This window comes from Triplophysa rosa, linkage group LG6 (genome assembly GCF_024868665.1).
Source record: "Triplophysa rosa linkage group LG6, Trosa_1v2, whole genome shotgun sequence".
Taxonomy (NCBI): domain Eukaryota; kingdom Metazoa; phylum Chordata; class Actinopteri; order Cypriniformes; family Nemacheilidae; genus Triplophysa; species Triplophysa rosa.
This window is the reverse complement of record NC_079895.1, coordinates 11,549,099-11,576,938: the sequence shown is the minus strand read 5'-3', so window position 1 is coordinate 11,576,938 and position 27,840 is coordinate 11,549,099. Positions and strand designations below refer to the sequence as shown.

The 27,840-nt window shown below is 38.4% G+C and overlaps 1 long non-coding RNA gene across 1 annotated transcript; it reads left to right on the top strand.

The window, feature by feature from the left end:
* The first annotated feature begins 412 nt into the window (after nt 1-412).
* On the top strand, nt 413-22,896 carry LOC130556185 (uncharacterized). The gene is made up of 3 exons (XR_008963192.1): nt 413-782; nt 20,937-21,055; nt 22,416-22,896. It is a non-coding gene; the product is annotated as an uncharacterized LOC130556185 (long non-coding RNA).
* Nucleotides 22,897-27,840: the final 4,944 nt, after the last annotated feature.

Below are 27,840 nucleotides of genomic sequence, written 5' to 3'. Positions count from 1 at the left end.
AAATCAAATAATCCTAAACAGTAAATCTGTTTGCACAATAAACAGCATCCCATATATAGTATATGCTGTGCTATGAATGTGTAAAATGAATTGTAAGAAAGCGCCTCATAACATCTGATTGACTGCACAAAGAATCCGACCGAGTTTACTGAATGACATTACAGAACTATTTCCAGTGATCTGCCAGGTAAATAATCTGTCAGGGCGTTTTCTGCATGCCATTCCATACGAAATTGCCAACAGCACCTTTACGTATTTAAAATTGGAGTCAAGTTTGAACCAGCCAAAAGAAATGAGTACAGATAACACATCTGAGAGAAAAATTGAGTGAACACACAAAAGCTGTGAAACTGTTTACAAGTAACAATTAAAGCAATTCTTCAATCTTCAAATTTTCTTTTTCAGTGCAGGCACAGGTGTCGGCTAAAAACAGCTACTGTTAGCACAGGTGCCATCCAAAAAGAAAGAGAACCACATAACATATGATTAAACAATGGCAGACTCTGGTGTGCTAGGGGACTGTTATCGCCTGGACCGATCCCCTGCTGAGCTGTGGGACTACAATATTCCCGCCCTTCTTCCTCACCTCCTCCATCCCCTCTACCCATCCAGCAGACGGAAGAAAGAAGGGGAGGAGGGACGAACTCTTTGTGAATAATTTATTCCACTTTTGTGCATGAAGGCTAGTGTGTAGCCAGGCAGAAAGAGGACAACCAAGTCCAGGCAGTACCAGCTTCTACTAACCATTCAAAACAGAATGACCCGCGCTAGATGGCCACAAGGTGAGAAAGTATATGCAATTTCTCTTTTTTCTTTTTATACTGTTAAATGGGTCACAGTAATAAATTCTAGACCTGTTACATGTTTATTTCACCCCTGGAAGCTGCACAGTTCCCTCCTGTCAATCCGCAAAGAAATCAAGGTCAACTTGGACCTCCCACTGGGTGATAAAAGGTCTCTACCTGCTCACCCCTCAGCTGGATGCCAGACGCAGATAGTAATCAGGCCACGTCCGTCTGTGTGTCTTCCTTGACGGAGACTTGTAGGCGTGCTGTCAGACATCTGTATATTCAAATCGTATTCATTTAGGCAGAGGGGAAAGGCTCATGATTTGATAGGAGAATCCATTAATGAGGCTAGTTTTAAGATATGCAGGGATTGATGTAGAATGAGATATGGCGTATTATCTCCCGCTGCCGGAGACTCGCCAGAGTTTCAAAGGAGAATGAATAAGCTCTCATTGACTAAAGCGCTCAGTCTCACTGTATTCTATGTAGGATGTCAGGATGTCTGCGACATTAATGGGAAAATGGCCATGCGGGGACAGGCTGCAGACAGTGCTACAGACAGAAACACGGTCAGGAGTTGTTATGGAAGTCACGACTGTGGACGTCTGTCTCGTCACCTTTATGAGGTCCAATGACGCTGTGTGTTTGGACATTTTTGTGGTATGATAAATCAGACTCAATAGCTGTTAATGCGATTGTAGGGAATGAAAGAGGTGACCATGGGCTGTTTAGTGAATAGCGCATTGTGTTGTCATTGGCTCAGTTGGTGTTTTTTAAGTTTTGATTAGGAAGTAGAAAGCTGCTAAAGTGAGAGAAGTAACTGCTAAAGTAGTTTTCTATGACAGTTTGGGAAATTCATAATGTAATGTCAGATTCAAAGTTGTCCTCTGATTTCTTTAACACTCCGCCAGGAAACAACACAAAGCCATCTGATCGAAGAAGTAAGCTGTCTTGTTTGCATCGGTTACAATGAAAATTCATCACCGTCAACTTCATCTTAAATTCTTAAAAGTACGTGAGGTTCATGGCATAAACTCATAAACATTGTAAACTTAGAAATGTTTGTGAATGCACACTGGCCCAGCTGTTACCTGGACACGGCAAAAAAACGAATGAATTGTTGCCATATGGCCTCTTGGTTGACCATTCAAAGTGGCAATGGTTCCGCAAAAACTAGTACATCCCAAACATGTTCTTCATTTCTGGAAGAAAAATGGTTCTGACCGTATGTGACCCAGTCTATGGAAACCCAGCTAAAGTCATTTTTATTTACTGTTGTCTACATAAAATCATTACACTAATGAAAAGAACATTCTGTGAAAATATCACCATGATACCTTTAATATTGATTAAAAACATGTCAAAGACTGAAATCAATGTTCAGGAAGTAATGTATTTTTTTGTGCAAAAATGTAGTGTCAATAAAATCATGAATTTCAGTATTCAAAGCCATTAATTTCAGTAGCCTAAAAAACCTTAGTTAGTACTAAGATAGTAAATTATACCGAAATCTATCATATTATATAAAAATTTGCAACAATAACTATGCATTACCTATATTTTTGTCATGTTTTTAGCTATTACTACTTTAATACTCCTAATCTAATAACTAGATTGAGACTTTAGTCTGAATTTTCACAGACAGGGTCACAAATAGGTGCCAAAGTTTTAGTTATTTGCTTCACAAAAAACTGTTGCACATTAATTGACAGTATCAAAAATAAAACTGTTATCATTTACTCACCCTCATGACATTCCAAACCAGCATAACTCTCTCTTTTCTATGGAACACAAGTAGAAAATTGTATCTAATGCTCGTTTTGTTTCATTGAAAGTCATATGGATTTGGAATAAAGTGAGGGTGAGAGTAAACAATTCCAGAATTTCCAATTTAGAGTATCTCTTTAAAAGCTATCGACCTTTTGCAGAATGAGCAACAATATTCACCAGACCCAGCGGCGCAGATGGGATTTTTTAACAGTGGGGGACCAAGCTGTCAACAAATGATTTTAACTCAGTTAGTTATTTTGCGTAATTTGGGCTTTAACCAGTGCTCAAGTAGTTACTTTGTGTAATTTGGGCTAATAGTTTGCACTAAAAAGCCATTGGAGAATTTTTATTTGAAATCATGGATAAACAACAATGAACAAAGGCCTACCTGATCAACAGCAATGCACGATCAAACTGTTATTTGTCTACAGTAGTATGTCAATCACCCACCAAAACTTCATGCCTTCTGCAAAAAATGTTTTATTTAAACATAAATCAGTAAATTTACATCAGTCAACTTATACAGTACATTGGGTTAGATGATAATGTTATGCCAGGACCCTAATTTAGTTTTACAAGTCCAGATAAAACATTATTTCCTGACGATAAATTGTTTGATTAATCCAACCATTCTTTTTGTATTAATTCGCTACTTGTCTCTGTCCACTCACCTAATCGCATAGTCATGTTCTCCACGTTTTGCTGTGTTTGCTAAGTGTTTGCTAAAGACTAGCTATACAAATAAATAACAAAACTAATCTGCCACATCTGGGAAAAGTCAACAGGCATAGGATACTTACATTGATTGGTTTTTGAAAAACAAGGAGATTGTTTTTTGTCTCTTCATTGCCTTTATGTGGCCTCCACACTAACTGCAGCGTCCTTCACAACTTTCAAAAAACAGCTCAAAACATACCTGTTCCAATAACTGTCTGACTGTCTGTCTAAAAAATTGTGGTTGATCATTATCTTCTTTGCTTACTCCAGCTTTAATCCTCCTAGTAGCATGGCCTTGTAAACTAACGGTATTGTTTAGCATGTTGACAAAATGTTTATATGCTCTCCTACTTTTAAGTCGCTTTGGATAAAAGCATCTGCCAAATGAATAAATGTAAATGTAATTATCCAGTCCATTTTTTTCAGTCCAGAAAAATCACTAGCTCAGTCATAGACGATGGCATTTGATCACTACTGTTACCGCTACTACAGGCACAATTGAGGCAGCTAACAGCTCCTTATAGGACCCCGGGGGCTGTGTCAGGAGTTGTAGCAGGCTAGCAGCAGCACACAGAGAGCACAAAAAAGCAGTGACGGCAAAATAATTAAGGAGCGGTGGGCCTGTCTGCCACTACTTAGGCTAATGTACATAGCGGAAATCCTGATTAATCCTCAGTTTTACCAATGTATGTCGCCTTTCGTAAGGGACAGTGAGGGGGACGGATCGGGTCACTATGAATCTGAAGGGGTCATGTCCTTCCCGTCCCTAGTGCCATCAGCGTGCCTGACCAGACCTCATATTGACAGTGATGACAACAGAGCAGAATTGAAGCTTTAAAGTGATAGTTCATCCAAAACTAATTCTGAGATCATTTACTGACCCTCATATCATTTCAAACCGGTATGACGCTTTTTCTTCCGCAGAATACAAAAGAAGCTATTTTGAAGAATTTTGTTATCTGGCACGCATTTACTTGCATTGATTTTGTGTCCATACAACAGAAGTGAATACGTGCCAGTGCTGTTCAGTTACCGACCTTCTTTACAATATCTTCGGTTCTGCAGAAGGTTTGAAATGACAAGAGGATGAGTAAATAATGACAAAAGTTTCATTTTTGGGTGAACTATTTTTATTGTAAAATAACCATCTAAGAAACCTATTGATAAATTATGAAGAAAATTGCTTTAGTTTCTTTAAGGCCACACCTTGCTCCACCCTGCTGAGTAGTTCACTTCAAAATTGGCCCCCATTCACTTTCCATAGTAATTTTTATTCCTATTGTGGAAAGTCAATGGTGGAAAATTTTGAAGTGAACTACTCCTTTAAGTTAACCTTTATCATTACAAATAACGAACTATACGTTTGCAATATACTTTAGCGAAGCCCAGCCATATCAAAAAAGATATAGACACCCCAGAAGAAGACTTATCGGTAGTCTGTCTCCATTGCTATGGTCCCATTAATATTCTGTTAAATACCTAAGAGCATTTTGGCAACCTATTTACACATGTGGATAAATGACAAATTGGAACCATAAATCACTTGCATAACATAACAGCAGTGTAACAAATGGCTGGCTTTCAGGTGCTAGATGGATCTCAGGGGTTTACAGAATTCGAACCCTAATGTGGCAGGGCGTCACGTCAGTGCTTGAGAAAATATCTGTGCCGTTCTACAGTATATCACTTACGGCGCTGTCACAGGGAGGTGCTGACTGTCTCTGAAGGCGCTATGCTATCAAAGTCTTCCATCATATCAAAGAGGGACGTATGCTCGATGCCATGCCGTTTCTCTCGCTCCTCTCCGCTCATCTCTGCAGTGGCAGTGTGGGTAGATTGCATTACCAAACCATTCATTGAGGAGAAAGCTCTCCAAATAATCCAATTGCTGGTGGAGTGAGGCAACCATTCATCTGCACGGGGTGGAAGGTTGTATCGTACGACGGGCCCACTAGAGTCCACCACTCATCCTGTTTCACTGATTACTTCTGTGGAGAGAATATTAGACGCACACACTCGACGTCTCTTTCCTCTGCCTGATCCATTACTGATAGAACTGGGCCTCAGGTACAAATAGAAGAATGTTTGTGGCATCATTTTTTCTTGAACCGTAGACAGGAGAAGCATCAGGGTCATTAGTGCGAGGCTGTCCTGGTCTAGGTGGACCCGGTCAGGCGCTAATGGTTGAAGCCGTAGGACGCGGTGGCGTTTAGCCAGTTTTATTTCTCATTCCACATTTCTGTGTTTGAGATTGTGAAGTGGGACATGAAGCGTATGAGGACATGAAGATGAGCCTTGTACCTTCCTCTAACATTGTCTAGCAGATCTCCATTACTGGAGCCTTTTCGCCTGGCAACAGCTGTGAGGCTGGGCCGCTTGCCATCTTCATATTGATCGGGCCTGCACCCGCCTCCATTAGTGCCCCTGACTGCCCCTGAAGGAGGCAGACTGTCTGTAGGGAGCTATCACTGCCAATAAATTACCATACAGGCCCTGCCACAAAAACAGTGTGGTCCACAAAGATGCACCTCACCTGCAGATGTTCCATTCAAGACTTGTTTAGATCCACAGTCTGCATAAAATACTTGATTAATGAATCAACGAATAAAGGTATAGTACACATGCAGAAGGTACCGATTTTGTGATTAACTTGACGTGGTGCCGTGTGCATCGCTTGCTATATCTTAACTGACCCGGATGCTGCACGCATACCGGTGCGCACATGCTCAGAAAGAGCTTGAAGGGCTTGCAGTCTCATTAACATTTTATAACCTTCCTCCCTCTGAAGTTCTTTTTTTAATGGGGCCTAATTACTACATGCATATTGATTCAACCCTTCCCCTGCACTTCCTGGCTATAGTATCAACTCCCAAAATCTAATCAGGCAGCTCAGCCGCTCATCCCGTCGCAACAGCCTGACCGCTGGCCGCTTTGAACGATGCGACAACGTGAAATGCAGCTTCAAAATGCTCAAACAGAGTATATAGCGTGTAAAGCAGTATGGGGAAGTTATTCAAATGTGGTAAAGTTAATGCCATTTTTGTCAAAAATAAGAATTGCGGAAGCAGCTGAAGTGAATCAGGATTAAGGGCTGAGGAGATAAACCTCTTTCCAGCCATAATAAGGCCTGATTACCTCTGATGACTTTGCTGTAAATTAATGCCTGAAATGCCAGAAATGCATAAAAATTGACACTTAAACTGGAGCTGAGCTCATGAAGCTGGCAGCCCTTATCCCCTGATAACAGTGTTTATTGGTGTCTGTGCATATAAAAACAAAATGGTCGAAATTGACCAGTGCTGTTGATGCACAAGCTGAGACACAGACAGATGAAGGGTTATGTGAAAATTTTGTGACATTTTCTATGTGTTAAACAGTAACACATTTAAAGAAGTGCAGAAGAACTAAATACTATAACCACTCCACATTTAGGATGGATTTTAGCTTAAAATCTTTGTCTATTTACTAAGAAAAGGGGAGAACATTTTCAATAAGGTTGTATGTGTTAATTAATGCAAAATAATATAAATAACAATGTCTTCAGAGGTGTATAAAGACCTTACATAATGAAATGTTTTTTTTTACCTTAGAATGAGCTATTTCTATCTACATACACTGCGGGTCCCCTTGCATGGAATTCGCCATGTTGTTTCTACAGTAGCCCTAAACGGACAAACTGCTCTACAGAGTGCATTTCGTAAACACGTGATCTCTTTCGGCAAAGTGAAAACATGATGACATCTTTGTCCTGTGTCAGCCTCCGTAGTGCTTTGAAAGGGAGTGGTGGAGTGAGCCGTTGGTTGCATTTCGAAACCTCTCCACTAGAAGCCGCTAAATTTTATACACTGGACCTTTAATTTTTTAAGTTCAATCAGCTTGGCTCTACAAGTCATTTCAAGTCTTTCGTCCTGTTGAAATTGCTTTAATTTATTGATGAGTTGAAGTAATGTAAAAAAGTTCAAATTACTTGTGAAGTATATAAAATATTAGGCAGCACAGCTTTCTGTTTTGTTTTGTACAGATCACTAAAAAAACGTATATACTATTTGGGACAAATATCTTCAAGTCTCAGTTAGTATATGCTCAGAAGAAATGCAGAAACTGCTTTGATACAATATGTCATGTCAACTACCAAAATGCCATCAACTCAACAGTAAAATGTTGTTTCTCTCCCTATACAATATTTTCACTGTAAGGTGGGAGAATAAATGGCTAAGCCCTGTTTCCAAGTCTTTTCCTCTCTTGCTGCCATAATCAGGTCCATTATGCATCTAAACACCACTGTTCCTGCCTCTAGCCACACCGCTACCGTCTCAGCAGGGCTGCTGCAGAGCTGCGGGGGTAAAAGTAGCATCATGGGCAGTGGGACTGGAAGCAGGGGCAAAGAGAAGACAGAGCGCTAACATCTAAAGGTATCATAAATTTCAATGCTATGAAATAAGAAGCTTTCCTGCTACTCGGCTCCCAGATGTTTGCAGGGCTTCATATATGGTCTCCTGAATAATGATATCCACTCGCAGGGAACTCGATTTCCTCAGCATTACGAGTTCGCTCCTATATCTGCTGATTGCTGGAGGCAAGAGCTAAGGCCTTGTGGGAGGGCCAGGAGGCATGGAGCCACTCTGGCTTCTTGTTGTGGAAGATGCAGCTAGTGAAGCTGATGAGAGATAGTGTGAGAGTTAGAAGATGAGAGGGAAAGAAGGAACTTAGAGGGGGAGGGAGTTTGGGCGAGAGAAACCATCACATGAAAACCTCTGCGATTCGCCGGGTCCCCGATGAAGGCTTTCCCTCAAACGTGGGTAATTGCTTTCCCACGTTTCCCGCACATCCTGCACCTACCTCCTCCCCTTTATACTCGAGCGATCTCCCAATCTACCGCGTGCACAAAGAACCGCTGCAGAATAATGTAGCGCAGATGTCATCCTGCTTATCAGAGTGCTGGCACTGGGGCTGAGGAGTCAGCCGCCGCTTTCATACATAACAACCCTTCAGAATCAGACAGAGAGATCTGTCGGCCCGGAGCGATGGAATGTGACAGGCTCCTGTCAGAGCAATAGATTTCCACATTTGCTTGGGTCGAGTCAGACAGAGCTGCCTGAGAGAAGAGAGAAACCGAGTTTCTTCAATTTCTCTCTCTGTCTGTTTCTTTAATCTAAGCTCTCTTCCTATAGCCTTCCATTCTGCCATATGTAGACGTATAGGATGCACGTAATCCATTCGTCTCACATTTTTGTGGTTTTTTTTCCTTGTAAGTGAAGGTAATTATACAGTATGATGACTGGTACAATGAAGCACGCTTTTTCCATCGCACCTGTCTCTGTCAGCCAATTAGAGGCTGCTGAAAGGCGCAATGTACAGTTGTCCCGTACTGGGTTTTTTAAAACCGCTGTTACAGTAAGTGTGTGTGTGTGAATACAGCATCTGTAATTGAGCTTTTATGTGGGTTTTTTTTTAGTTAGCTCAGTTTATTGTTTATGATTTGACATGATCCTGAATTGTTTAATTCTTTGAAGCTCATTGCAAGGTTGTCATAGCAACAGGCCGGTACACTTTACCAGAAGTAGGTTTATTTAACATACATACTGTATATATAACCCCTACTGTGTATACACTGAGTTGACTTTGAGCCATAGTTATGTATATATAATTCTGGCTCATATATAATTTTATAAATATAATAAATATAAATATTATAGCCCTGACCAGTGTTGGGTAAGTTACTTTGAAAAAGTAATTAATTACTATGAAAAAGTAATTAATTACTAGTTACTATTTACATATTCAATAGTGTAATTAGATTACTGTACAAATGACTCTCTCCAAAAAGTATTTAATTACTTATTACTAATTACTTTCTATATCCTAAATCAACCTTGATTAGAATTGATTCAAGGATAGACATGAAACAGCTAATTTAATTAATTCAAATAAATAACTACATAAATTATTCTTATTAACTAACCAAAGTATACAAATGTGAGAAGGATACATTTTAAAGTTAGACTTATTATTTTGATGTCAGTTCCCGTATTGAATATATTACACAGTATTTAGTTCAATTACATAAGAAGTAACTGTAATTAAATTAAAAATTAAAAAAATAAGAGTAATGCCTTACTTTACTTTTTCAATGGAAAAGTACACTGTAAAACTTTGCTGTAATTTCACAGCAGGTTTGCCAGTAACTTACTGTAGATTTAATGTACAATTTTGTTTTAAGCATAAACTTACCTAGTTTATATATTTTTCTTTCATAAAACTAGACTAAATATCTTGGGTCACTTTTCTTGTTATGTAAATGTATCGTAATTTAAGAAGTTTTAAATATTTTTACAGAAAACAAGATAAAAATGCTTAGGAAGAATGTCATTTTTGCAGTGTTGCTGTGCTATTGCCAATCGCTTCTTGCTCATTTTTAATCTCAAAATTCAAAGTGTTTTAAAGTAATTGAAAACAGTACTAATTGGAAAGTTTATTAAGTAGTAATTAAATCTACAGTAAGTTACTGGCAAACCTGCTGCAAAAACTACAACAAAGTTTTACAGTGTAATTAAATTACAGTAACTAATTACTTAGTAACTAGTTACACCCAACACTGGCCCTGACTTATATATTTACTGTAAAAACATTACGGAAAATGTACCGGCAATTTAATTCCAGTACTTTATCTGTTTATTTTATGGAAATTTCTGTTAATGTTAAAACACAACACAATGCAAATTTTAAAATACAGGTAAAACAACTGTAAAAAGTTAATATGGATAATTTCTTTATATTTATATAATTCCCTATTTTTACAGATTTTTTTACAGTGTAATAAAAGAACCATGGCTATTATAATATTTAAAACTGATAAATGTGTGTCATTGATGATTCCAGATAAATTTACCATAAAATCTAGATCATTGTGATTTTTTTTATTTTGTAAATTGAATATCCACTCAGGTCTATAACACTGTAAAAAATTATTTGCTGACACAGTTTGACTTAGTTAAGTCATCTTGTTGCATTGACTCAGTTAAGTTTTATTTACTTAATTTTCTAAGTATTTAAACTCAAAAAGTTTAGTTGACACAATTAAAATAGTTGGCTCAATAACTTATTTCAAGTAACAAAAGTCCCCATCATGGTGATCAGTGTTTCCTTGATTTGGGGTCTTCACCCTTGACTTTTATATATAAGATTTTTTGGGGTGCTTTTATTGTATGTTTGTTATGGTATACACTGAGCTCATCTGGATTGTGTACTGCTGAGAAAGAACGTTGTAAGATCAGGGAGTTTAATTGCATTTTTATTGGGGATGCACGATATTATCTGCACGCAGATGTTATCGGCCGATTTTGGCTTATAAATTAAATATCGGCATCAGCCCGATATGAAAAATTACGGCGATATGCTTTATCGATAAAACAAGACGTGTTGATTATGTATAGGCGTTCTGACATGAGCGTGCACTCGCAAAGACACCAGCTGTCAAATAGCACATGAGTACTTAACTGTCATAAACTGTCAAAAACACACCAGGTTTTAGGTTAAGCCGGTGTTCTGACATTTTGTGCTACCATTAAGTATTTGTTTCTCAACTTTTTAACTTACTAAGTATTTTTGTTCAATGACTGTAATAAACATCACATACTGTTTCACATTGATATCCGAACACAGTTTTATAAAATATATTCTATATATACTCTAGCAGCAGTAATATAATCAGTTGCGCGAGAAGAGCAAATCAGATCACACATTATCATGGCACTACATAAAGTAACCTTTATTATGATATTGCACGTCACTCAGAAATCAAGACTCACACTGCTAAATCCTCCATGCCAAGCATTCACAATCGCTGTGTCCCAAATGACATACTATGCACTTAAACTATGCACTATGCACTCAACCATGTAGTGTATGAATTTTGGAAGGTTAGTATCGTCCCAAATGGAATACTAAACAGTTTCATACTAACCAGAAGTATATCGGTTTCCCAGACGAGTGCAAATGACATCAATTGCACGGCACAATGCGTGTGGATAAAAATCAAATTGTACATTGTACATTTAATGTAGTTTTCATCTGTTTTGCCCAGCATTACTTTAGTCATCATCAGACGGAAGTGTTATCACTCTGCAGGAGAGTTTTGCTCGAGCAGCGTCCGATAGCCCTGCCTTCCTTCTGCTACGTAAGCGAAACTGCGACCGTTGAGTGTATGAAGTGTCCACAGTTCCACACTTCATATTTTCGGTTAAAAAAGGGCATCATCCGGGTACTTAGAGTGCACTTCTTTTTAGAGAATTTTCAATGTGAATGCACTACTCACACTATTTATACTACAAAATGGCTTAGAATAATAAAGACACACCTAATAGAACACCCATTTGCACATTAAGTCCACAAACATAATAAATCAGAGAACTGTGAATATATTTCCCCTTGTGTACATTGGATTTCTTATGGAAGAACCATCATTGTTTTCCAACAAAGTATGCAGACCACGCAGTGTTCCTCCGGTAAAACTGTGTAAAATCTGATCCGTCAGTCCCATGCACACATGATTCATATTTCACAAGCACACGATAAGTTTGTTATTTCACAGCTGTGTTGTTAGTTTGTCAGCTATAGGCTAATGCTATAGCACAGTACTGTACTCCTGTCGTGTCCATCCACATTCGCTCTATCAGTAAGCCATAATCAGTCCGCACAGAGTCTGCAGGTATTTATGAATGTATATTACGAGGACAAAAGCTCATTGTTTGTGGCAGATTGCTGTGTGAAGGCTTTCCGTGTCGCCCATCCCTGTAAATAAAGCAGTCGTTTACACTGATGCTAAGCTAAAGCTAAAGTTATTGGTAATTAAAACGAGTGACTTCTTTGATCATTTCTAAACGATTCTTAATAAGTCTGTATGGAAAACACTTGGTTACAAATTACTTGTTATATAGTTGTTGGGTTTTTTTCTTTAAAGATTTCATTAGACATTATTACTATGTGCTGTTTTATTGCTGTCAAACAGTAAAACTCCCTTTACAAACTTGATGTAATTATGTAAAAAAAATAATTTAACAAACGTTTTGTAGATATTTACATAAGGTAAAATATAACAGAGACACGTAAATAAATAAACGATTGCTTTTTTATTACCGACTAACAATTTTGGGTAGGGCTAATAAGTGGTTTTGAAGCACCCTAGTGGCCACTTTTGGAAATGCCATGATAGAAAAAACTTAAAAGAGGCGCACCTTTAGTTCTATCATCATCCAAAAAAAAACGTATAGACTTATATATAGACTTATAGTCGATATCGATATCAACTATCTGTTAAAATTACTTGAACATATCGGATATCTGCAAAAATTAAATATTGTGCATCACTAATTTTTATGTCTAGAAAGATTTGTGAAAACAGGACGCTAATAAAAATGTTAACTACAGCAGAATTTAGACACACACAGACATCAAGAATCAGTCTATGAAATTCAACAATGGTGACAATCATCAAAAGAAAACTTCATGCTGCAATGCATGCTGGGTAACATAATAGTATAAAACTCATTCATGATTCCCAGCATGCATTTTAGTTGATCTGTTTATCTGAATTAGTCTGTTGATTGTCACCACTGTTGAGATTCATACACTGTTTCTTGATGTCTGTGTGTGTCTAAACTCTGCTGTGGTTAATTTTTTTTTATTTGCGTTCAGTTTTCACAAATGTTTTTAGAAATCAAAATGCACTTAAACTCCCTAATCTTATGCTGTTCTTTCAGGATCAGAAGCAGAGCACACAATCTAGATGAGATCAGGAAATCAAGCTACACGATGATGGCGATTTAAATGACCAACAGCCAACACCGTTTGATTGGATTGTCACTTGCATTGCCATGACAAATTGTACTGTGAAAGCACACAGTCACAGCACATATAAAAGTCAAGGGTGAAGGAACTCAAGGAAACACTGATCACCATGATGGTGACTTTTGTTAGCTCGTTTGTAAGTCCAGGTTACTTGAAATAAGTTGACTTATTTAGAAATTTATTTAGAAAAACTAAACTTTTTGAGTTGAATATACTTAGATGATTATGTAAACAAAACTTAACTGCATCAAAGCAAAATGATAGCTTAAAAATGTAAGCGGACTGAACAAATTTAGATACCGCAAGTTGTGTCAACTTAAAGAAATATGTTGAAATAACTAAATGGGCAAAATAACTTAGCAACAGATGGCCAGAACCCTCAGAAAGTCTCATAATCTAATAATGAGATAACAAGCATCAAAGTTTGATTTCAATCATTAATTTCACTATGAATTATTCTATAAAACAGTAAATCACCAAAAATGACTATAGCTGGGTTTCACAGGCAGGATCACATATGAGAGTTTTTTCTGTTTGGAGCAATTACAACACAAATCTAATTTATTCTTAATTTTCTACTACAGCACAACACAAATCTAATGTATTTTTCATTTATTCTCATTTGATCCCTTACTTCATCTTTTCGTCATTCTGATGCTTTTCTATAGGTTGATGTGTAATGGACATTTTGATGTCAGGTAAGTTTTAAACAAATTTGCTTTTAGTTAACTAAAATATTGTTCCACTAACTTCCATCTTTCTTTTCTGTTAAAGATAACAACCCTGTACATTAAAGGAATAGTCAAAAATGAAAATTCTTTCATGAATTGCTCATCCTCCAGTGTTTCCAAATATGTATACATTTCTTTGTTCTGTTGAACATAAAGAAACATATTTGGATGAATGTTAGCAAGTGAGATTTCTGGGACGCCATTGACTACCACAGTACACAAAATTCTTGTATTTATATACTTTTCTGTTTAATACAAAAGAAGATATTTTGAAGGAAAACAAACAGTTCTGGGGCACCCTTGACTACCATTTTTTTAAATGTTTTTTGCTAACATTCTTCGAAATATCGTTCTTTGTGTTCAACAGATCAAAGGAATTTACACAGGGTTGGAACAACTTGAGAGTGAGCAGTTAATGACAGAATTTTTATTTTTGGGTGGAGTATCTCTGTAAGAGTATTACTGTACTATTTACGTTTGTGTTTATTTTTGTATCCTTTAAACAGCGCTGTACTGAACAGTTTCCACAGATCTAGGTCTTTATCCGCATGAACTTGAATTGTGTGTTTGCCTTGTGTCTGTGGGGAGCTAGATTTAAAAATGCTGGGAATGTATTGCAGGGTCAGGATCTAAGGGTGTATAGTGTGTAGTATATTAATAACAAAGGCATGTATTCAACATAGGCCAAGCCTTTCATTTCAGGTGGCATTTGGTGGACCCTTAATGGTGGGGTGATAAAACTAAAATGCACAGTGATTGCATAATGCAGGGCCGTCCTTTGGGCAGTGCAACTGGTGTGACCGCACCAGGCCCCGCTCTCTAGGGGGCCCCGCGGCAAGGGGAAATTAAAAAAATATTAATAATAATAATTAAAAAATGTACAAATCTTGAATTGATTTTAGTGTTTTAGTTGTTTTTTTGAAGTATGAGTTTATTCTAAATAATTATCTGAACTATGTAAGTCATACTGTTTTTCACGTGTTTAACCCTGATGCTGCTTTGCACAGCGGAGTAGAATGAGTGCCTGTACTGTGTGGAAAGAGTGAGCTGCAAATGTGTCTTTGCACATTGAAATTCTATTTCTGTATTTGACCAATAAAACACTGCACTTAATATCATATTCAAGATTAGATATTAAGACATAAAAAATGCCCTGGCGGTACGGCCCTGGCATAATGGATGCACTTTTTGTCTGTGTGCTGTAACATTACGCTGGTTTTTATACTTGTTCAATTAGTTAAAACTAAAATTTGGTTAATTTTAACAGGCGTTTAAGACGCAGTACATTTTTTCCATTTTTATTCAAGGGTAGTACCCCCAAAATCCTTCACAGACACTGATTCTTTGAACTTTGACTGTGGTCTGTCTACTGCCCATCATTCGACAGAAATTTGGCTACCTGTGCTTACCCATCTCTCCCTTTGTTCACCTAACTGTGAAACACTCTGACAGCTTGTCACCCCAGCACCCGTCCCCTTCACCGCCATTGGCCAATCCCTCTGACACGCTTCCCCTTCGCAAAGGTGCTGGCCCTGTTCACTCTGTCATCACAATGAAAAATAATAGTCACTGTCCTCAAGCAGAAGAGCGCACATCTTCAAACATCCGGACGTGTTCTCACCCTCGTTCACACTCAAAATCACTAAACTTTAAAGAAACAGGCAGTCGTTTCAGATCAGCTCAGACATCAGGTGTGGGAATTGTTAGTTCCTCTGTTTACTGTTTGGGCACCTTCAAACACTTCAGTCACCTGTTTTTTTCTGGTTTAGCACAGGCTGACTGTGTGATTTTCTTCTCTGCTACAGTAAACTCACTGTCAGTCAGGATTTCTCATCCCGTTTGTCACAGATTTTCCTTCTCTTTTGCTTTTTTCTTTGGCTGCTCGCCCAATATTCCTCTCTTCCTCATGTAGGCAGGGACCACTGGAGGTGATAAACATTAAGGCTTCTATTTTTGGTCCCGTCACGTGGATTACGTTTATTTGCAGTTTTTTCTATCCCTCCGTGACTAGAAAAGAGGCCTGAGCGACTTAATCGCGTGGAAGCGGCCTGCCACTCTACCTGTTATGATAAACTGCACGGCTGTAGGTTACGGAGCTCAGACGAGCGGTGAGTCAGCCATATGTGCCGGCTCTGTTTCAGATCCCCCACTGTTCAAATTGAGTCTTAGCGCGAGGAGATGCACTCCCATGCCCTGCCTCAGGATGTCTGTAATGAATGGTTACACTCCAGGAAAGGTTGCTTTGCTTGAAATTGAACCCCCTTCACTCTTGGCTTGATTGTGCACACATGCAGGGTTCAGCATGACGTCTGGAAATGACATAGCAGTTGTGGGTTCTTCGCCACAGATAAAAAGTGCTTGCACCTGACTCTTTTTATCTTACTTTGTTAAGCAGGACAATGTGGTATTTGAGATTTTACTATCAAGACTGATGTACTGACTCTGGGAATACCCGAGTGCTATTCGTCTCACTTTGTAGCTTTCCATTTGTCAATTGGGTGTTTGTGGAACAGCCATTGTAGCTCTCTTATGAGCTATCATAGCAAATTTCTTTAGCAAACAGTGTAATGTGAAGAGAAAATAAACATATTGGCAATGATGAATTTATGTTATAAAAAATATCATAACTAAGAATTGAATCGACGGATAATGCGATAGATGAAATAAAACTTTGAATTAGGAATTTACGGGCCTATAAAAAAGGCAAAAGCAGGGTAACAAATAAATCCACTATGAGCAATAATACAAAATGAGGCGAATCAATATTTAAAATGAAGCTGTAGAAGCACATTTTCAGATTGTGTATAAAATGTATATGCACTCCCATAACTCAAGGTCTTCTGACAGGTTGTTTTGTCTCGTTTCTTAATAATTATGAAGCCATTATTATAGACCAATTTGCAAGATGTAAACAACACTGGTCCAGAAGCCTTTTCTGTTTCAGTTTTTTTATTTTCACATATATAATAAGATCTTGAATATGTTTATGCACACACGCACGCATGCACACACACACGCACACTGTAAGACTTTCTTTCTTCTGCAAACACACTAAAGAAGATATTTTGTAGAAACTGAACAACGGCGGTACCCTTTCAATTGCATTGGTTTTGAAAAAGTGATTTTCTAACAGTTGTATTTTAAAATGTCACCATTAGGTTTTATGTTTTTATAGCAAATCAGCTCTTGTAGAGTTGCATTTAAAACTTGTTGATGGTTTCACTTTTAAATGTTAAGTGCCACTAGACTTGCTGATTTTTGTTTATCCAAACTCCCAAATAATATCAAGTAAATGTGGCCTGATTGATGCCTTGTGACTTGTTATGTTATGATTGCTGGTGCGGTGGCCATTTGAGCGGTACACACTGCAACAAAATCTAGCTTTAATATGATTTTTATTCGAAGTTCAATCCTTCTTGCCTAGTGCAGGAAACTCTCGGGAGCTTTGTTTATAGTGTCAGCAGACAGTAAACTGGCCGGTGCCTAATTAGTTTCTTCATCCATGAACAGGAATCAATTCCAGGACCAAACCTTTGGCAAATAGCCTCATTTGAAGCTTCACTCACATCCTTTCTCAGAGTTCACAGTAGCCAAAAATAGCCTGCTTCTTCATGCGTCTAATACTGGACAGTTTGCTGTGAATATAATGCTACTTTGTTTTGAATAAAACGCTCTGTAGCATGTCTGGACCGCAGTTACACTCCACCTGTATATTCCTCTTGGGGAAACCTGGCCCCCCGACGATCCCACACACATGTAGACTTCTTTGCTGAAAATGCTACAGTGGATAAAAATGTCTCATAAATAGCCTCCTGTGTACCACACTACCCATCAGCCTCACCATAAACCGCTGCAGATTCAGCTGCAGTAAAGGAAGCAAAGGGAGACCCCCGGGCCAATTTACTGGCCCCCCTGATGTGGCGCTGTGCTGTGATCTGTCAGGCGGTCACTGGAGCCTCGCGGTGACAGACAATCCAGCGTTCCACTCGACCCACTCCTCAACGGAGACCGAATTAAAGAGTTCCCTTTGGCAGACAACCGCTCTCACTTTTGCTCTCTCTGACTGTATCTCTTGTCCTTTCTTCTCGCCCTCTCTCTCTTTGTCTCTGTCATTTCTCACCGCACTTCATGATCATGTCTCGCGTAGAGCTGGTGGAATGGGCTTACTGGTCCTCATTAAGTTTAAGCGCAAGGGGCTAATCCTCTACCGAGCAGCTGTGGATGTGCTTCCCTCAAAAGTCTGCGCTCTCAACTACAAATTTTAGATATCGCTTCGGAAAGTTTCTGATCTCTGCGGTCTAATCCTCTCTTTAGTCTACTTCTCCAACACAGAAGGTAACCTCAAATTGTTTGCTACTGGCAGAACTGGAGCCAGAGCTTGTCCTTGGCCCAGTGAGGGGCTGACAGTGTGCATGGTTGCGTCGGTGGGCTGAGAGCCATAGCAGCAATTTCACAAGCCCTCCATCAGTCTGTCAGTTTGTGTGTGTGTGTGTGTGTGTGTGTGGTGACAGTAGCCACAAACCAAAGAAGAAGGTGCTTTAAGAGCCAATGAAGGATCAACACTCATTCCCATTCCTGCACTTCCATAAGCTGTCAGCAGGGTTTATGAAGAGCGTTTCTGTATGAAATTTTAGCGTCTGATGAAGTGTTAGCCGCTTAGTGGGAACGCTCGGCACGTCTCTGCGGTATTCTGTTGATGCAGTAAGATGAAGGGGAAGGTTGTGTTACATACATAACAAATTCATTACCTACAGTGTCCACTGACCTTTATGGAAATGGATTTGTCATGTACCAAAACACCTTTATTCTTTGAGAGTATTACAGATAATAGATAACCGGTTAGTTGTGCTCTCCGTCGCTGCCCTTAAACCTACTGCATGTGCATCAGTTTATGAGCCCACAAATATTTAAAGGAATAGTTCACCCAAAAATTTATTCTCTTGTGATTCCAAACCTTCTTTCTTCTGTAGAAAACAAACGAAGATATTTTGAAGAATGTTGGTCCCTGAACCACGGTGGTATGGGGCTTGCATTGGTTTTGTGTCCATACAATAGAAGTGAATGGGTACCGCCGTTCGGTTACCATCATTCTTCAAAAATCATCTTTTGTGATCTGCAGAAGAAAAAAAGACTGAAATGACAGAAATTAAGGTTTGAAATGACAAGAGCGTGAGTAAATGATGACAGAATTTTCCTTTTTGGGTGAACTGTTCCTTTAAAATGCCTTAATGTGATTAGAAGAAATACACTTCAAACTCCTCAGAATGCTCAGTATTGTTATTATGTTTGTGGGTTGCGCTCTATAAAGCATCTTTATTCTATATTTTCTATTATTTAATGGGTTTACTTATATAAAATTAATAAAACAAAACTAGTTAATTATGTAAATGATAAACATAAGCTTGTATGTTGTCCTCCTAAGCATTCCAACTTTAATAAACACACGTGCCTGATTTTCTTGCAGCAAAGTCATTGAAAAGGTCATCATAAGATAACTGCTGCTGTGCCAGTTCTGTGTTACTGCTGATGATGGCCACTAGACCACTTAAGACTTCTTGTGCCATGGATGAGCGCAGGCATGTTTTAATGAGCTTCATTTATAAACAACTTTGCTAGCAAAGCCAGATGTGACACAAAGTGTTACTGCAATGCGGTTAATGGCAAGCCAAACAATGACAACTGCATCAGATAAAAAATAACATTTCTTTCCTTTCAATTTGCAAGCGTACTTGAAAATGATTCACAGGCTTTTTTATTCACAGAAGTAGTTGCATCTGTGACTACCATTTATGAATATATAATCGTCTGTTTAGCTTTATTTCATGTTGAAATGAAGTGAAATGTTTTTATTATTATTTAATGTTTTGTTTTATTTATTTGAGCAAGGAAGCTGGTGCCTCATGCGGACTGCTGTGATCTGCCCTTGGGGAACTGCAGCCCCGGTCAACATCTCTTTCTGAAGTTTATGGTCATGAATCTTTGCTTAATGAGATCTTTGCCTACTCCTGAAATTGCACATTAAAGTTTGCCTGGAGTCCAGTGTTTGTTTTCCTGGTGGTCAAATGGCACAGTGACCTGACAATCTCTCAACCTTATATCCCCTCTCTCTCTCCCGTCTTCTCGCACCAACTCTAATGGAATCAGAGGTGGCAAGTTCACATCCTCTTCCACAGAGCCCTGAATACTGACCTAGTTTTCCTACCACGCATTGGCATTGCACTCACACACATGTATGCACAAGACAAACAACTCTGTCATTTGTGGGCATTAACCCCACTTTGGCAAGTGAAGGGGAAAATGCGTACCCATCCCATTTCATCAGACACCACCACCACCCGCTCCTCGGAATGCTTCAGTGCCGGGCGGAATGCCAGCTGAGGAGACTGGTAGTTTGGACTAGTGATGATGCACCATGCCAGGGCTCTGCTGGCAGCGGAATAACTAATGTACCATCAAGACCTGGAATCAGGCAAGGTAGTCTAACACTGATAAAATATTCACACGGTGATCCTGATAAAATGTCTCATCTTTTTTTAAAGCTTGTGTCTTAAAAAAACAGTCTTTGTTAGAATTTAATGCCGAGCCCACCGAATGGTTGGTTACCGTTATGCAAGTGCTTTCTATATGCGGCATCCATCCGAGAAGCGCGGCGGTGGGTCGGAATAACAACAGCGCCAGACAGTTTTTACATGTGCTGAAGGGCAGAGCGCCAGCTGGGCTTCTTAAACATAGCGGAACTGCTTCTCTCAGCAGCAGTCGCGCAGCTAAGAATGCGCATGAAGGATGCACCGGGTTCACATTTTCAACGCCCCCTCATACTGTACGAGCCGAGCTGAGGAGCAAAAGCGTCCGGCTCCACAGGCCTCTGTGACTGTGCAAACCCTGCCTGGGAACATTCCTCACATACTGCAGCTGTGTTGGTAATGTGTGTCCCGGGTGATTTCTTGTTTTGTGCTTTGATCCCACTCAGCCGAACTTGGCTAATCCGAAAATGTGCATCTTCCCTGGATGACAATAAAGTATACGTTTCTGATACAGAGTAGAGTTTGTTATATGTTTTGCTTCTGTTGTTTTTCTCAAACAGGTAGTTACTTTTTTTGCCTTGCACATAAACGGCAGATCCAAGCATCAGTTCATAGACCTACCGAACAGCAGTTTCACCAGAAAGTTGGAATGTGAGCGTCTGGAGAAAAGCATTCACAGGTGGGGACAAAAGAGAACACACAAAATTACACATAGTATAAGGAAAACTTGAAATTGGAGTTTGTGTTTTCTTGCAGGTCATGCAGAAATCTGTTTGATTTCAAAGAACATAGAAAAATGTCAATACTGTATCAATACATTATTGACAACTTTAATTGTTCAAAAATGTAAATTCCGTCATCATTTCCTCACCCTCTTGTCATGTCAATCCTGTTAGGAGTAGTAAAGAGTAAAGGAGTAGTTCACCTTTAAAATGAAAATTCTGTTGTTTTTGTACTCTTGTCATTTCAAACCTGTATGACTTTCTTTCTTCTGCAGAACACAAAAGAAGATATTTTGAAGCAAGTTGGTAACCAAACAACGGCGGTACCCATTGGCCTGCATTGGTTTTGTGTCAAAACAATAGAAGTGAATGGGTACCGCAATTGTTTGGTTACCAAGATGACAAAAGGGTGACTAATGATGACAGAATTGTCATTTTTGGGTGAACTATCGCTTCCATTTCTGATATTGATCTTTATTTCTAATATCCTAACTTACCTGAACTTAACTGCATAGTGGATTTAATAATGAAGTAATGTTCATGAGCTCAACCAATACCATGTATGATGGTACACAACCCGCTTACCCTCCCACCCCCCTAAACATTTGTGTAGGCCATTGATAGGCATGGCTTACAGAATGCATTCTCTGGAGTGCTGAGGATATTGATGTGGTGTAGGAAAATGTTTGTTCCCTCACATATACTGTATGCACACCTTTTACACAGTTGTATCCAATAACATGGTCACACACACCCTGATTCAGAAATGTGGGCAAGGCATGTAAGTGTCAGCCGGGGCGAGGTGAAGCCATAAACCTTCCCAGAATTCCAGTCAATCCCTGTCAATTTTACATTTACGCATTTGGCAGACGCTTTTATCCAAAGCGACTTACATTGCATTATCCTATACATTTATACATAGGTATGTGCAATCCCCTGGGATCGAACCCACAACCTTGCGTTGTTAACGCAATGCTCTTACCACTGAGCTACACGAAAGCTCAACCATCATACACACATTTTAGTGATTCCAATTTAACTTTATGATTTTGGTTGCTTAGCGATTCTATTAATGATTCTTTTAGTGCTTCTGAGGAAGCTGAATAGTGATGTAGAAAACACTGCACTGATGGTAAAATGTCAGACCTGTTAACAAAACAGGTCATCATGAAAATCATTTGGTTTCTTTTTTTGTGGAACTGTATCAAAATGAGTTCTCAGTTCCCTAGACTACACATCACACCATGCTGTCTCAATAATCTCAGTGCGAGATCAGAATTACTCTCATTATCGCCAATATACATTTTCTCATTCCAGAACTCTATTTGATGTCAGAGAAGAGGGAACAGATATCTGGTGAGGTAAATGACTGATCTTTGGGCTCGCTCGCCGCCTCAGCAAGATTTCAGAAGCATGGAGCTGAGGAGCAGAGCTACACGGATTCAAAGCTCCAGATGGCAATACCAACCGCCTAGATCATAGCTGTTTGATGTCAGGCATATATTCAATAATGGAACTTTAGTAGAAACAAAACTGAATGCTTGAGTTTTGAGGCATTACCGTTATGAGCACGGCCTTGGGGCTGCATTTTGTGAGTCATGAATTACAGGTACCAAGAATGTAATTTTAAAACATTATTCTTCCTGATCTTTCCACTAGCGCCACATCAGTCTTCTCCATGCCGAAAGAGCTGGAGAAATAGAGTGGATAGATTAATCTAGAATAATCAGAAAATAAGGAACACATCCTGTTACCATCAGTCTAAAGGGCTATTGACTAAGGTCTCATTGATTTTATGTAACTGCTTGGCAGTCGTCCATGTGCAAGGTAGTCTGCGAACAAGCATACAGAGGTTGAAAGTGCCACAAGTGTATTCAAATAAAAATGGGTTGTTTTCTTTCCATGTAAAAAACAAAATAAAAAAATCAAGGTATTTTGGATATGTAATATTCTGGGTTAAATATATGCATGACTATAATTACTAAACGGGAAAGGGATAGTTCACCTAAAAATGAAAATGCTGACATGAATTACCCACCCTCAAGTTGTTCCAAATCTGTATAAATGTCTTTGTTTGGTTGAACACAAAGATATTTTGAAGAATGTTAGCAACTGAGATTTCTGAGGCACCATTGACTACCATAGTAGAAAATTATTAAAAAACAAACAGTTCTTGGAATCCTTCGACTTCCATTAAAAAAATTCTACTACGGTAGTCAATGGTGCCTAACATTTATTTCTAAACATCTTTCTTTGTGTTTAACAGAACTGAACTGAACAGAAATGTATACAGGTTTGGAACAACTTGAGGTTGAGTAATTCATGACAGAATTGAAAATTTTCTTTAAATGTGTAACACTTTTTTACAATAAGGTTGTATTTTAACATTAGTTAATGCATTAGCTAATATGAATAGCTAACACGAACAATACTACTACAAAATGTATTAATCGTAGTTCATGTTAATTTCAGCATTTACTAAAACATTTTAAAATAAAAAGTTGTAACTGTTAACAAGAGTGAATGCACAGTGAACTGACAATTGTGTTAGAATGAACTAACACTAAAGTTCACCAAAAAATACAAATTCTGTGTCCATACAATATAAGTGAACAGGTGTTTGGTTACCAACTTTCTTCAAAACATCTTTTTATGTGTATTATCATTTTAATGAAATAATAAAAGCTGAAAAACTATATTGCTCCTTAATTGTTATAATGCATTTACTGTTAAAAATACGGCCTTATGTTAAAGTGTTACCATCATTACCCCTTAACATCCACTGCAAGTCTATTACTTTAATCCCTTTTTTTTGTTAAAGCAATATCACAATGCAGAATACTGTTGTGAATATGTGAACATTTATGATTCAGTCATAGCCACAACAACGTCAAAAGAATTGTCGATTCAAAAAATCAACTTAAAACGTAAATTGGCCTTTTGGTAATTTGAAATTGTTTTTTAAAGTTAATGCCTTTATTTTTAGTTCTAAGTTAAAATTGCTCCGTTTTCCTCACTGCTGATTTAAACCCTACAATCTTGATCTCTAAAGGCTTTACCTGTGTCATTACATACACCTCCAGCCCGACAACCTCAACTCCCAACTCAATTACTCAAAGTTTTACCCTCACACAAAACTCTTTAATTAAAGAGAGTAAACTAAAAACACGGCTGCCCATATTGCGCAAACACAGACCTATATTTTATTTTCCACCTGCCTATGCTCTTGAGCAACGGCCTTGAGTCAGCCAGACACTTACAGCAATCACATCCTCATCCAGGTGAGACTTTCCTGAACGTTACTCACTCAGACTTGCACAACTGCACATAAAAGGATGTGTTTTCCAGAAAGAGATGATGAACAAATAATCCAATATTGCTCAACTTCTCTTAAGTGTTTGCAATAATATGGATAATATGAAGCCACTTACTATATAGTAAGTAGCTTGTGAGCCCACTGTTGTTAAGGTGAACTTAAAAAAACAAACACAAAACAATGCAAGAGGCTGTGTGTCTGCAATATCATATGAAACTTGAACTGTATTTTTATACATTTGGAATTTGCTGTTTTGAGTTACATCGGACTCAAAGGAGCGTGATGTAAATTCAGATCAGATGTCATTTTCATACTCATTTAGCTTCATATCCAGATAAATTTGCGGGCGCTATTGTGGACCTCATAACAGGCATCATTTTAAAAACATCACAGGGATGTGAGCTGTTAATCATGGGCTATCAGACTTACGAAACACACATAGTGTGATAAATGTAAGTGGTCACTTGAAAGGTTAGCCATCGCCCTCAGCTGTGTTCACCTCTCACATGAATTTAAATGATACAGGAGGGGTGTGGGTAACTATTTGTCAGTTTTGCATCTGCAGCTACTTTAACACCTCCATCTGGAGCTGTGTTGATGACAGTGACACACACTGCCTTCCGTGTCCTGACATCCATGTGTCGAACCTTTGCAAGATATGGGACAAGCGCCACATTTGTTTTCGAAGTCGCACATGCGTTATGCTACATATTGCATGAAGGTGCCTCCCAAATGTTTGATCAGGCAAATAATGCATTGTATTGTTTGGGTAACGGTGTCCCCCTGAGCCTCCCACGCAACCCCCTCCCCTCCATGAATAAAGCATAGGACAAGAAGGTAGATTGACAGCGGTGTTGAAGCGGGGAGAAGATGCGCAGAATAATGTGAGCTCTGCAGTAACAATGCTGTCGACAGCGACGTGCACTTTGAAACCTCTCCCAGTAGTGTGTGTTTGTAAACTGAAGAAATACTCTGTCACTGTCAAATTGCAAATATGCTGGGATGGCTGGCTGCTTACAGTTGAAAGGATTCAAGCAAAGGGAAAAAATTTTTAAAAGTCCTCCGTGGCTTTCAAGCTGTTTCTGTTTTGTTTTGACTAGTGTGGGAAGGAGGGGGATCAGGACAAAATTACTGCGGTTCGTTGTGTGCTGGTGCCTTGTTTTCTCTCATTGTGGCTGTCTGGTTACATAAAGCTTATATCGTCATACTATATGTCCAGTTGTAAATCCAGCCCCACCTTTCTAGTTTAACTCCACTGCCAGACTTCTGAGGCTTAAAGGGACAGTTCAGCCAGAAAATATTTTTGTCATTCATGACTTTCAGCTTGTCTTTGGAATTTTGGGAAAAACATAAGGGTGAGCAAATCTTGAAAATGTAGTTAAATGTAATATTTGATCATATTTGAAATTACTTTAAACTAGGGCTGTCAACGTTAACGCGTTAACGCATGCGATTAATTTTTTCAAATTAACGCGTGAAAAATATTTATCGCAATTAACGCAGCATCCGTTTGTTTTGACATCCTTTGTCTTGCGTTACATTATGTAATCACGCTCTTATTCGTGTACAGGCTTTTAAACCACTTAAGCGCGATTTTAAACGGTTGCTTTGACGCGTTCAATGAAGATAGACAGCTTCTAAACTGTGGGACGCGGCAAAACGCAACGCGAGGTCCAGTCTGGTGTATACAGTCATGGGCTGAAGGCTGCGTCGGTGAATCTCTGTCAGACAGCGCATCCGTGTTAAGTTCTCTTTCGTGCTTGAATGGATAAACCCACACAAGATTATGTCAGAAAGCCCGTTTTGTCTAGCATTTTCTTAAGCACAGACTTCAAAGTGTAAAATAAAATCTTAAATGAATGCAAAGAGTTGTGAAAATGGGAGTGCGGTGACGGTCAGATCTGTGTACTGAGACAGCTCTTAAAGGGGCCACGTTCTTAAACGTGCTGCTGTGACTCCTGTCACTAATGTTAATCAAAGAACAAAATAAAAGAAGAAATCAATGTGATTTTGTAGCTTTAATGAGAATTCTTCTGCATTTAATTTATAATTTAGCATTAAAGACTGTAAAGTGTTTGAGAACTTCCTTCAATTTCTGTATATTTCATGATAGCTCTCAATTATATTGTTGAATTGCTTTAATTAATGTTAAAATAATCAATTTAATAGAGACATCAGTTACAGTACTAATATCAAAATGTTTTCTTTCATTCATAAAATGATGCTGTTAAAGAAATATGTTGTTTCTACATCAATTTGAAGATTAATTGTGAAATTATTAAAATGTAAAAGTATATTTTAAAATATTATTGTTATGTGTGATTAATCGTGATTAATCACAGAAAATGTGTGATTAATCCAATTAATTTTAATCGATTGACAGCACTACTTTAAACTATGGCTTTTAAAAATGCTCATGACAATTAAAACATTTAAAAGGAAACTCAGCTGAAACTCCGCAGCAACGTAACTGACATTCAAAGCAGGAGTCAGAAAGGTCCCGGACCGCTTCAAAACTATCTTAATTTGTGTTCCGGAGATGAACATATGTCCTAGGGTTGTTGAACGACTTGAGGGTGAGTAATTCAGAATTTTCATTTTTCGATTTTCTCTTTAAAGGAATATTTCACCCGAAAAATGCTACCCATTGCCCTTCCATAGTAGGAATAAAGATTACTATAGTTAAAGGAGTAGTTCACCTTTAAAATGAAAATTCTGTTGTTTTTGTACTCTTGTCATTTCAAACCTGTATGACTTTCTTCCGCAGAACACAAAAGAAGATATTTTGAAAAATGTTGTTAACAGCCCCCCATTCACTTGCATTGGTTACAAAAGAAGTGAATGGGGGGCTGTGCTGTTCTGTTACCAACATTTTTCAAAATATCTTCTTTTGTGATCTGCAGAAGAAAGAAAGTCATACAGGTTTGAAATGACAAGAGGGCGTGTAAATGATGACAGAATTTTCATTTTGAAGTGAACTACTCCTTTAAGTCAATGGGGACCAGGTGATTTATTCCTTTAACTCCTGCTCTTTTGAAGTTGTCTGGCCTACCGGGGCTTAAGGGTTAGTGGGATTTTTTATTATATCTTCAGGAATATTTAGAGATTTACTTCAAGTAATTTCTTGTAAATGTAATGTTTAAATGTTTATTATAAAGCTTACCATATTCTAAATTATGATTCTTAAAAATAAAGGTGTAGCAAATGATTATAAAATAACTATTTACATAAACAGCCTTTGATATCTAAAGAAGCTTTCTGTTGGCCAGAAGATTCTTTATTCCATTTGACATTTAAATTCATGCATTTGGCAGACGCTTTTATCCAAAGCGACTTGTATTGTATTATACTAAACATTTGTTTCTTAGAATGTGCAATCTCTGGGACCGAACCCATGACCTTGGCGTTGCTACCATGCTCTAACCA